We start from the raw sequence: 11,279 nt of genomic DNA, 5'->3' as shown, positions 1-11,279 counted from the left end.
GTATTTTGTTTTCCCAACAGTTTGGCATGCACTGAAGGCTTGCACACATGTTGTTAAATTCATTTTTCATAGCCTTATAGTCCAGAATACATACATGTTTGTCACACGTTGAAACAAAGAATGTTTTCCAGTTCAAATTGGTGTTTGACCCCTCATTCCTTCCCGTATTGTGGGCAAAGAATGGGTCATTTGTTGTAGGTAGAAGAGGAATGGTGTACTAATATTGGTACCAGAAAAACGCGCCTCCAAAGGATGAAGAGGAACTTGGCGCGCTACACACCTGTTGTATCGTGGAGTAACACATTTAGGAAAGGTATGGACAGCACTTGCGATGGGGAGCGTTGGACATTCTGGGCCAGCAGGTACTATCCTATCTTTAAACTAGATGTTAGGAAATATTGGTGTAATAATACTTCTAAAAATGCACCAATTCTGGAGATGGAATGGCCGGCTGAAGGGGTAGGAGGAGGCCGGATTTTTTTTAACACCATGTGTGCATGCACTGAAGGCTTGCACACATGTTGTTAAATTCATTTTTATAGCCTGATAGCCCAGAATACATACAAGTTTGTCACACGTTAAGTCAAAGAATGTTTTCCAGTTCAAATTGGCGTTGTGCCCCTCATTCTTTCCCATATTGTGGGCAAAGAATGGGTCATTTGTTGTAGGTAGAAGAGGAATGGTGTACTAATATTGGTACCAGAAGAATGCGCCTTCAAGGGATGAAGAGGAACTTGGCACGCTACACACCTCTTGGATCGTGGAGTAACACATTTAGGAAAGGTATGGACAGCACTTGCGATCGGGAGCGTTGCACATTCTGGGCCAGCAGGTACTATCCTATCTTTAAACTAGATGTTAGGAAATATTGGTGTAATAATACTCCTAAAAATGCACCCATTCTAGAGATGGAATGGCCAGCTGAAGGGGTAGGAGGAGCGCGGATTTTTTTTAACATCATGTGTGCATGCACTGAATGCTTGCACACATGTTGTTAAATTCATTTTTTTATAGCCTGATAGTCCAGAATACATACAAGTTTGTCACTTGTTAAGACAAAGAATGTTTTCCAGTTCAAAATGGTGTTGTGCCCCTCATTCTTTCCCATATTGTGGGCAAAGAATGGGTTATTTGTTGTAAATAGAAGAGAATTGGTGTACTAATATTGGTACCAGAAGAACGCGCCTCCAAGGGATAAAGAGGAACTTGGCGCACTACACACCTCTTGGATCGTGGAGTAACACATTTAGGAAAGGTATGTACAGCACTTTCGATCGGGAGCATTGGACATTCTGGGCCAGCAGGTACTATCCTATCTCTAAACTAGATGTTAGGAAATATTGGTGTAATAATACTCCTAAAAATGCACCAATTCTGGAGATGGAATGGCCGGCTGAAGGGGTAGGAGGAGGCTGGATTTTTTTTTAACACCATGTGTGCATGCACTGAAGGCTTGCACACATGTTGTTAAATTCATTTTTTTGTAGCCTGATAGTCAAGAATACATACAAGTTTGTCATACGTTAAGACAAAGAATGTTTTCCAGTTCGAATTGGCGTCGTGCCCCTCATTCTTTCCCATATTGTGGGCAAAGAATGGGTAATTTGTTGTAGGTAGAAGAGGAATGGTGTACTAATATTGGTACCAGAAGAACGCGCCTCCAAGGCATGAAGAGGAACTTAGCGCGCTATACACCTGTTGGATCGTGGAGTAACACATTTAGGAAAGGTATGGACAGCACTTGCGATCGGGAGCGTTGGACATTCTGGGCCAGCAGGTACTATCCTATTTATAAACGAGATGTTAGGAAATATTGGTGTAATTATACTCCTAAAAATGCACCAATTCTGGAGATGGAATGGCCGGCTGAAGGGGTAGGAGGAGGCCGGATCTTTTTTAACACCATGTGTGCATGCACTGAGGGCTTGCACACATGTTGTTAAATTAATATTTTTTTTATAGCCTGATAGTCCAGAATACATAAAAGTTTGTCACACGTTAAGACAAAGAATGTTGTTTTCCAGTTTGAATTGGTGTTGTGCCCCTCATTCTTTCACATATTGTGGGCAAAGAATGGGTCATTTGTTGTAGGTAGAAGAGGAATGGTGTACTAATATTGGTACCAGAAGAACGTGCCTCCAAGGGATGAAGAGGAACTTGGCGCGCTACACACCTGTTGGATCGTGGAGTAAAACATTTAGGAAAGGTATGGACAGCACTTGCGATCGGGAGCGTTGCACATTCTGGGCCAGCAGGTACTATCCTATCTTTAAACTAAATGTTAGGAAATATTGGTGTAATAATACTCCTAGAAATGCACCAATTCTGGAGATGGAATGGCCGGCTGAAGGGATAGGAGGAGGCCGGATTTTTTTTAACACCATGTGTGCATGCACTGAAGGCTTGCACACATGTTGTTAAATTCATTTTTTTATAGCCTGATAGTCAAGAATACATACAAGTTTGTTACACGTTAAGACAAAGAATGTTTTCCAGTTCGAATTGGCGTTGTGCCCCTCATTCTTTCCCATATTGTGGGCAAAGAATGGGTCATTTGTTGTAGGTAGAAGAGGAATGGTGTACTAATATTGGTACCAGAAGAACACGCCTCCAAGGGATGAAGAGGAACTTGGCGCGCTACACACCTGTTGGATCGTGGAGTAACACATTTAGGAAAGGTATGGACAGCACTTGCGATCGGGAGCGTTGGACATTCTGGGCCAGCAGGTACTATCCTATCTATAAACGAGATGTTAGGAAATATTGGTATAATTATACTACTAAAAATGCACCAATTCTGGAGATGGAATGGCCGGCTGAAGGGGTAGGAAGAGGCCGGAATTTTTTTAACACCATGTGTGCATTCACTGAGGACTTGCACACATGTTGTTAAATTCATTTTTTTATAGCCTGATAGTCCAGAATACATACAAGTTTGTCACACGTTAAGACAAAGAATGTTTTCCAGTTCAAATTGGCGTTGTGCCCCTCAATCTTTCCCATATTGTGGGCAAAGAATGGGTCATTTGTTGTAGGTAGAAGAGGAATGGTGTACTAATATTGGTACCAGAAGAACGCGCCTCCAAGGGATGAAGAGGAACTTAGCGCGCTATACACCTGTTGGATCGTGGAGTAACACATTTAGGAAAGGTATGGACAGCACTTGCGATCGGGAGCGTTGGACATTCTGGGCCAGCAGGTACTATCCTATCTTTAAACTAGATGTTAGGAAATATTGGTGTAATAATACTTCTAAAAATGCACCAATTCTGGAGATGGAATGGCCGGCTGAAGGGGTAGGAGGAGGCCGGATTTTTTTTAACACCATGTGTGCATGCACTGAAGGCTTGCACACATGTTGTTAAATTCATTTTTATAGCCTGATAGCCCAGAATACATACAAGTTTGTCACACGTTAAGTCAAAGAATGTTTTCCAGTTCAAATTGGCGTTGTGCCCCTCATTCTTTCCCATATTGTGGGCAAAGAATGGGTCATTTGTTGTAGGTAGAAGAGGAATGGTGTACTAATATTGGTACCAGAAGAATGCGCCTTCAAGGGATGAAGAGGAACTTGGCACGCTACACACCTCTTGGATCGTGGAGTAACACATTTAGGAAAGGTATGGACAGCACTTGCGATCGGGAGCGTTGCACATTCTGGGCCAGCAGGTACTATCCTATCTTTAAACTAGATGTTAGGAAATATTGGTGTAATAATACTCCTAAAAATGCACCCATTCTAGAGATGGAATGGCCAGCTGAAGGGGTAGGAGGAGCGCGGATTTTTTTTAACATCATGTGTGCATGCACTGAATGCTTGCACACATGTTGTTAAATTCATTTTTTTATAGCCTGATAGTCCAGAATACATACAAGTTTGTCACTTGTTAAGACAAAGAATGTTTTCCAGTTCAAAATGGTGTTGTGCCCCTCATTCTTTCCCATATTGTGGGCAAAGAATGGGTTATTTGTTGTAAATAGAAGAGAATTGGTGTACTAATATTGGTACCAGAAGAACGCGCCTCCAAGGGATGAAGAGGAACTTGGCGCACTACACACCTCTTGGATCGTGGAGTAACACATTTAGGAAAGGTATGTACAGCACTTTCGATCGGGAGCATTGGACATTCTGGGCCAGCAGGTACTATCCTATCTCTAAACTAGATGTTAGGAAATATTGGTGTAATAATACTCCTAAAAATGCACCAATTCTGGAGATGGAATGGCCGGCTGAAGGGGTAGGAGGAGGCCGGATTTTTTTTTAACACCATGTGTGCATGCACTGAAGGCTTGCACACATGTTGTTAAATTCATTTTTTTTATAGCCTGATAGTCCTGAATACATACAAGTTTGTCACATGTTAAGACCAAGCATGTTTTCCAGTTCGAATTGGCATTGTGCCCCTCATTCTTTCCCATATTGTGGGCAAAGAATGGGTCATTTGTTGTAGGTAGAAGAGAAATGGTGTACTAATATTGGTACCAGAAGAACGCGCCTCCAAGGCATGAAGAGGAACTTAGCGCGCTATACACCTGTTGGATCGTGGAGTAACACATTTAGGAAAGGTATGGACAGCACTTGCGATCGGGAGCGTTGGACATTCTGGGCCAGCAGGTACTATCCTATCTATAAACGAGATGTTAGGAAATATTGGTGTAATAATACTCCTAAAAATGCACCAATTCTGGAGATGGAATGGCCGGCTGAAGGGGTAGGAGGAGGCCGGATTTTTTTTAACACCATGTGTGCATGCACTGAAGGCTTGCACACATGTTGTTAAATAATTTTTTTTATAGCCTGATAGTCCAGAATACATAAAAGTTTGTCACACGTTAAGACAAAGAATGTTGTTTTCCAGTTCGAATTGACGTTGTGCCCCTCATTCTTTCCCATATTGTGGGCAAAGAATGGGTCATTTGTTGTAGGTAGAAGAGGAATGGTGTACTAATATTGCTACCAGAAGAACGTGCCTCCAAGGGATGAAGAGGAACTTGGCGCGCTACACACCTGTTGGATCGTGGAGTAACACATTTAGGAAAGGTATGGACAGCACTTGCGATCGGGAGCGTTGCACATTCTGGGCCAGCAGGTACTATCCTATCTTTAAACTAAATGTTAGGAAATATTGGTGTTATAATACTCCTAAAAATGCACCAATCCTGGAGATGGAATGGCCGGCTGAAGGGGTAGGAGGAGGCCGGATTTTTTTTTAACACCATGTGTGCATGCACTGAAGGCTTGCACACATGTTGTTAAATTCATTTTTTTATAGCCTGATAGTCAAGAATACATACAAGTTTGTCACACGTTAAGACAAAGAATGTTTTCCAGTTCGAATTGGCGTTGTGCCCCTCATTCTTTCCCATATTGTGGGCAAAGAATGGGTCATTTGATGTAGGTAGAAGAGGAATGGTGTACTAATATTGGTACCAGAAGAACGCGCCTCCAAGGGATGAAGAAGATTTTGGCACGCTACACACCTGTTTGATCGTGGAGTAACACATTTAGGAAAGGTATGGACAGCACTTGCGATCGGGAGCGTTGGACATTCTGGGCCAGCAGGTACTATCCTATCTTTAAACTAAATGTTAGGAAATATTGGTGTAATAATACTCCTAGAAATGCAACAATTCTGGAGATGGAATGGCCGGCTGAAGGGGTAGGAGGAGGCCGGATTTTTTTTAACACCATGTGTGCATGCACTGAAGGCTTGCACACATGTTGTTAAATTCATTTTTTTATAGCCTGATATTCAAGAATACATACAAGTTTGTCACACGTTAAGACAAAGAATGTTTTCCAGCTCGAATTGGCGTTGTGCCCCTCATTCTTTCCCATATTGTGGGCAAAGAATGGATCATTTGTTGTAGGTAGAAGAGGAATGGTGTACTAATATTGGTACCAGAAGAATGCGCCTCCAAGGGATGAAGAGGAACATGGCGCGCTACACACCTTGTTGGATCGTGGAGTAACACATTTAGGAAAGGTATGGACAGCACTTGCGATCGGGAGCGTTGGACATTCTGGGCCAGCAGGTACTATCCTATCTTTAAACTAGATGTTAGGAAATATTGGTTTAATAATACTCCTAAAAATGCAACAATTCTGGAGATGGAATGGCCGGCTGAAGGGGTAGGAGGAGGCCGGATTTTTTTTAACACCATGTGTGCATGCACTGAAGGCTTGCACACATGTTGTTAAATTCATTTTTTTATAGCCTGATAGTCCAGAATAAATACAAGTTTGTCACACGTTAAGACAAAGAATGTTTTCCAGTTCGAATTGGCGTTGTGCACCTCATTCTTTCCCATATTGTGGGCAAAGAATGGGTCATTTGTTGTAGGTAGAAGAGGAATGGTGTACTAATATTGGTACCAGAAGAATGCGCCTCCAAGGGATGAAGAGGAACATGGCGCGCTACACACCTTGTTGGATCGTGGAGTGACACATTTAGGAAAGGTATGGACAGCACTTGCGATCGGGAGCGTTGGACATTCTGGGCCAGCAGGTACTATCCTATCTTTAAACTAGATGTTAGGAAATATTGGTTTAATAATACTCCTAAAAATGCAACAATTCTGGAGATGGAATGGCCGGCTGAAGGGGTAGGAGGAGGCCGGATTTTTTTTAACACCATGTGTGCATGCACTGAAGGCTTGCACACATGTTGTTAAATTAATATTTTTTTTATAGCCTGATAGTCCAGAATACATAAAAGTTTGTCACACATTAAGACAAAGAATGTTGTTTTCCAGTTCGAATTGGCGTTGTGCCCCTCATTCTTTCCCATACTAAGGGCAAAGAATGGGTCATTTGTTGTAGGTTGAAGAGGAATGGTGTACTAATATTGGTACCAGAAGAACGCGCCCCCAAGGGATGAAGAGGAACTTGGCGCACTACACACCTGTTGGATCGTGGAGTAACACATTTAGGAAAGGTATGGACAGCACTTGCGATGGGGAAGGTTGGACATTCTGGGCCAGCAGGTACTATCCTATCTTTAAACTAGATGTTAGGAAATATTGGTGTAATAATACTCCTAAAAATGCACCAATTCTGGAGATGGAATGGCCGGCTGAAGGGGTAGGAGGAGGCCGGATTTTTTTTTAACACCATGTGTGCATGCACTGAAGGCTTGCACACATGTTGTTAAATTCATTTTTTTATAGCCTGATAGTCAAGAATACATACAAGTTTGTCACACGTTAAGACAAAGAATGTTTTCCAGCTCGAATTGGCGTTGTGCCCCTCATTCTTTCCCATATTGTGGGCAAAGAATGGATCATTTGTTGTAGGTAGAAGAGGAATGGTGTACTAATATTGGTACCAGAAGAACGCGCCTCCAAGGGATGAAGAAGATTTTGGCACGCTACACACCTGTTGGATCGTGGAGTAACACATTTAGGAAAGGTATGGACAGCACTTGCAATCGGGAGCGTTGGACATTCTGGGCCAGCAGGTACTATCCTATCTATAAACTAGATGTTATAAAATATTGGTGTAATAATACTCCTAAAAATGCACCAATTCTGGAGATGGAATGGCCGGCTGAAGGGGTAGGAGGAGGCCGGATTTTTTTAACACCATGTGTGCATGCACTGAAGGCTTGCACACATGTTGTTAAATTCATTTTTTTATAGCCTGATAGTCAAGAATACATACAAGTTTGTCACACGTTAAGACAAAGAATGTTTTCCAGCTCGAATTGGCGTTGTGCCCCTCATTCTTTCCCATATTGTGGGCAAAGAATGGGTCATTTGTTGTAGGTAGAAGAGGAATGGTGTACTAATATTGGTACCAGAAGAACGCGCCTCCAAGGGATGAAGAGGAACTTGGCGCGCTATACACCTGTTGGATCGTGGAGTAACACATTTAGGAAAGGTATGGACAGCACTTGCGATCGGAAGCGTTGGACATTCTGGGCCAGCTGGTACTATCCTATCTTTAAACTAGATGTTAGGAAATATTGGTGTAATAATACTCATAAAAATGCACCAATTCTGGAGATGGAATGGCCGGCTGAAGGGGTAGGAGGAGGCTGGATTTTTTTTAACACCATGTGTGCATGCACTGAAGGCTTGCACACATGTTGTTAAATTCATTTTTTTATAGCCTGATAGTCAAAAATACATACAAGTTTGTCACACGTTAAGACAAAGAATGTTTTCCAGTTCTAATTGGCGTTGTGCCCCTCATTCTTTCCCATATTGTGGGTAAAGAATGGGTCATTTGTTGTAGGTAGAAGAGGAATGGTGTACTAATATTGGTACCAGAAGAACGCGCCTCCCAGGGATGAAGAGGAACTTGGCGCTCTACACACCTGTTGAATCGCGGAGTAACACATTTAGGAAAGGTATGGACAGCACTTGCGATCGGGAGCGTTGCACATTCTGGGCCAGCAGGTGCTATCCTATCTTTAAACTAAATGTTAGGAAATATTGGTGTAATAATACTCCTAGAAATGCAACAATTCTGGAGATGGAATGGCCGGCTGAAGGGGTAGGAGGAGGCCGGATTTTTTTTAACACCATGTGTGCATGCACTGAAGGCTTGCACACATGTTGTTAAATTCATTTTTTTATAGCCTGATAGTCAAGAATACATAAAAGTTTGTCACACATTAAGACAAAGAATGTTGTTTTCCAGTTCGAATTGGCGTTTTGCCCCTCATTCTTTCCCATACTGTGGGCAAAGAATGGGTCATTTGTTGTAGGTAGAAGAGGAATGGTGTACTAATATTGGTACCAGAAGAACGCGCCTCCCAGGGATGAAGAGGAACTTGGCGCTCTACACACCTGTTGAATCGCGGAGTAACACATTTAGGAAAGGTATGGACAGCACTTGCGATCGGGAGCGTTGCACATTCTGGGCCAGCAGGTGCTATCCTATCTTTAAACTAAATGTTAGGAAATATTGGTGTAATAATACTCCTAGAAATGCAACAATTCTGGAGATGGAATGGCCGGCTGAAGGGGTAGGAGGAGGCCGGATTTTTTTTAACACCATGTGTGCATGCACTGAAGGCTTGCACACATGTTGTTAAATTCATTTTTTTATAGCCTGATAGTCAAGAATACATACAAGTTTGTCACACGTTAAGACAAAGAATGTTTTCCAGTTCGAATTGGCGTTGTGCCCCTCATTCTTTCCCATATTGTGGGCAAAGAATGGGTCATTTGTTGTAGGTAGAAGAGGAATGGTGTACTAATATTGGTACCAGAAGAACGCGCCTCCAAGGGATGAAGAGGAACTTGGTGCGCTATACACCTGTTGGATCGTGGAGTAACACATTTAGGAAAGGTATGGACAGCACTTGCGATCGGGAGCGTTGGACATTCTGGGCCAGCAGGTACTATCCTATCTTTAAACTAGATGTTAGGAAATATTGGTGTAATAATACTTCTAAAAATGCACCAATTCTGGAGATGGAATGGCCGGCTGAAGGGGTAGGAGGAGGCCGGATTTTTTTTAACACCATGTGTGCATGCACTGAAGGCTTGCACACATGTTGTTAAATTCATTTTTATAGCCTGATAGCCCAGAATACATACAAGTTTGTCACACGTTAAGTCAAAGAATGTTTTCCAGTTCAAATTGGCGTTGTGCCCCTCATTCTTTCCCATATTGTGGGCAAAGAATGGGTCATTTGTTGTAGGTAGAAGAGGAATGGTGTACTAATATTGGTACCAGAAGAATGCGCCTTCAAGGGATGAAGAGGAACTTGGCACGCTACACACCTCTTGGATCGTGGAGTAACACATTTAGGAAAGGTATGGACAGCACTTGCGATCGGGAGCGTTGCACATTCTGGGCCAGCAGGTACTATCCTATCTTTAAACTAGATGTTAGGAAATATTGGTGTAATAATACTCCTAAAAATGCACCCATTCTAGAGATGGAATGGCCAGCTGAAGGGGTAGGAGGAGCGCGGATTTTTTTTAACATCATGTGTGCATGCACTGAATGCTTGCACACATGTTGTTAAATTCATTTTTTTATAGCCTGATAGTCCAGAATACATACAAGTTTGTCACTTGTTAAGACAAAGAATGTTTTCCAGTTCAAAATGGTGTTGTGCCCCTCATTCTTTCCCATATTGTGGGCAAAGAATGGGTTATTTGTTGTAAATAGAAGAGAATTGGTGTACTAATATTGGTACCAGAAGAACGCGCCTCCAAGGGATGAAGAGGAACTTGGCGCACTACACACCTCTTGGATCGTGGAGTAACACATTTAGGAAAGGTATGTACAGCACTTTCGATCGGGAGCATTGGACATTCTGGGCCAGCAGGTACTATCCTATCTCTAAACTAGATGTTAGGAAATATTGGTGTAATAATACTCCTAAAAATGCACCAATTCTGGAGATGGAATGGCCGGCTGAAGGGGTAGGAGGAGGCCGGATTTTTTTTTAACACCATGTGTGCATGCACTGAAGGCTTGCACACATGTTGTTAAATTCATTTTTTTTATAGCCTGATAGTCCTGAATACATACAAGTTTGTCACATGTTAAGACCAAGCATGTTTTCCAGTTCGAATTGGCATTGTGCCCCTCATTCTTTCCCATATTGTGGGCAAAGAATGGGTCATTTGTTGTAGGTAGAAGAGAAATGGTGTACTAATATTGGTACCAGAAGAACGCGCCTCCAAGGCATGAAGAGGAACTTAGCGCGCTATACACCTGTTGGATCGTGGAGTAACACATTTAGGAAAGGTATGGACAGCACTTGCGATCGGGAGCGTTGGACATTCTGGGCCAGCAGGTACTATCCTATCTATAAACGAGATGTTAGGAAATATTGGTGTAATAATACTCCTAAAAATGCACCAATTCTGGAGATGGAATGGCCGGCTGAAGGGGTAGGAGGAGGCCGGATTTTTTTTAACACCATGTGTGCATGCACTGAAGGCTTGCACACATGTTGTTAAATAATTTTTTTTATAGCCTGATAGTCCAGAATACATAAAAGTTTGTCACACGTTAAGACAAAGAATGTTGTTTTCCAGTTCGAATTGACGTTGTGCCCCTCATTCTTTCCCATATTGTGGGCAAAGAATGGGTCATTTGTTGTAGGTAGAAGAGGAATGGTGTACTAATATTGCTACCAGAAGAACGTGCCTCCAAGGGATGAAGAGGAACTTGGCGCGCTACACACCTGTTGGATCGTGGAGTAACACATTTAGGAAAGGTATGGACAGCACTTGCGATCGGGAGCGTTGCACATTCTGGGCCAGCAGGTACTATCCTATCTTTAAACTAAATGTTAGGAAATATT

This window comes from Rhinoderma darwinii, chromosome 2 (assembly GCF_050947455.1).
Source record: "Rhinoderma darwinii isolate aRhiDar2 chromosome 2, aRhiDar2.hap1, whole genome shotgun sequence".
NCBI classification, from domain to species: domain Eukaryota; kingdom Metazoa; phylum Chordata; class Amphibia; order Anura; family Rhinodermatidae; genus Rhinoderma; species Rhinoderma darwinii.
This window is presented reverse-complemented; position numbering follows the sequence as displayed.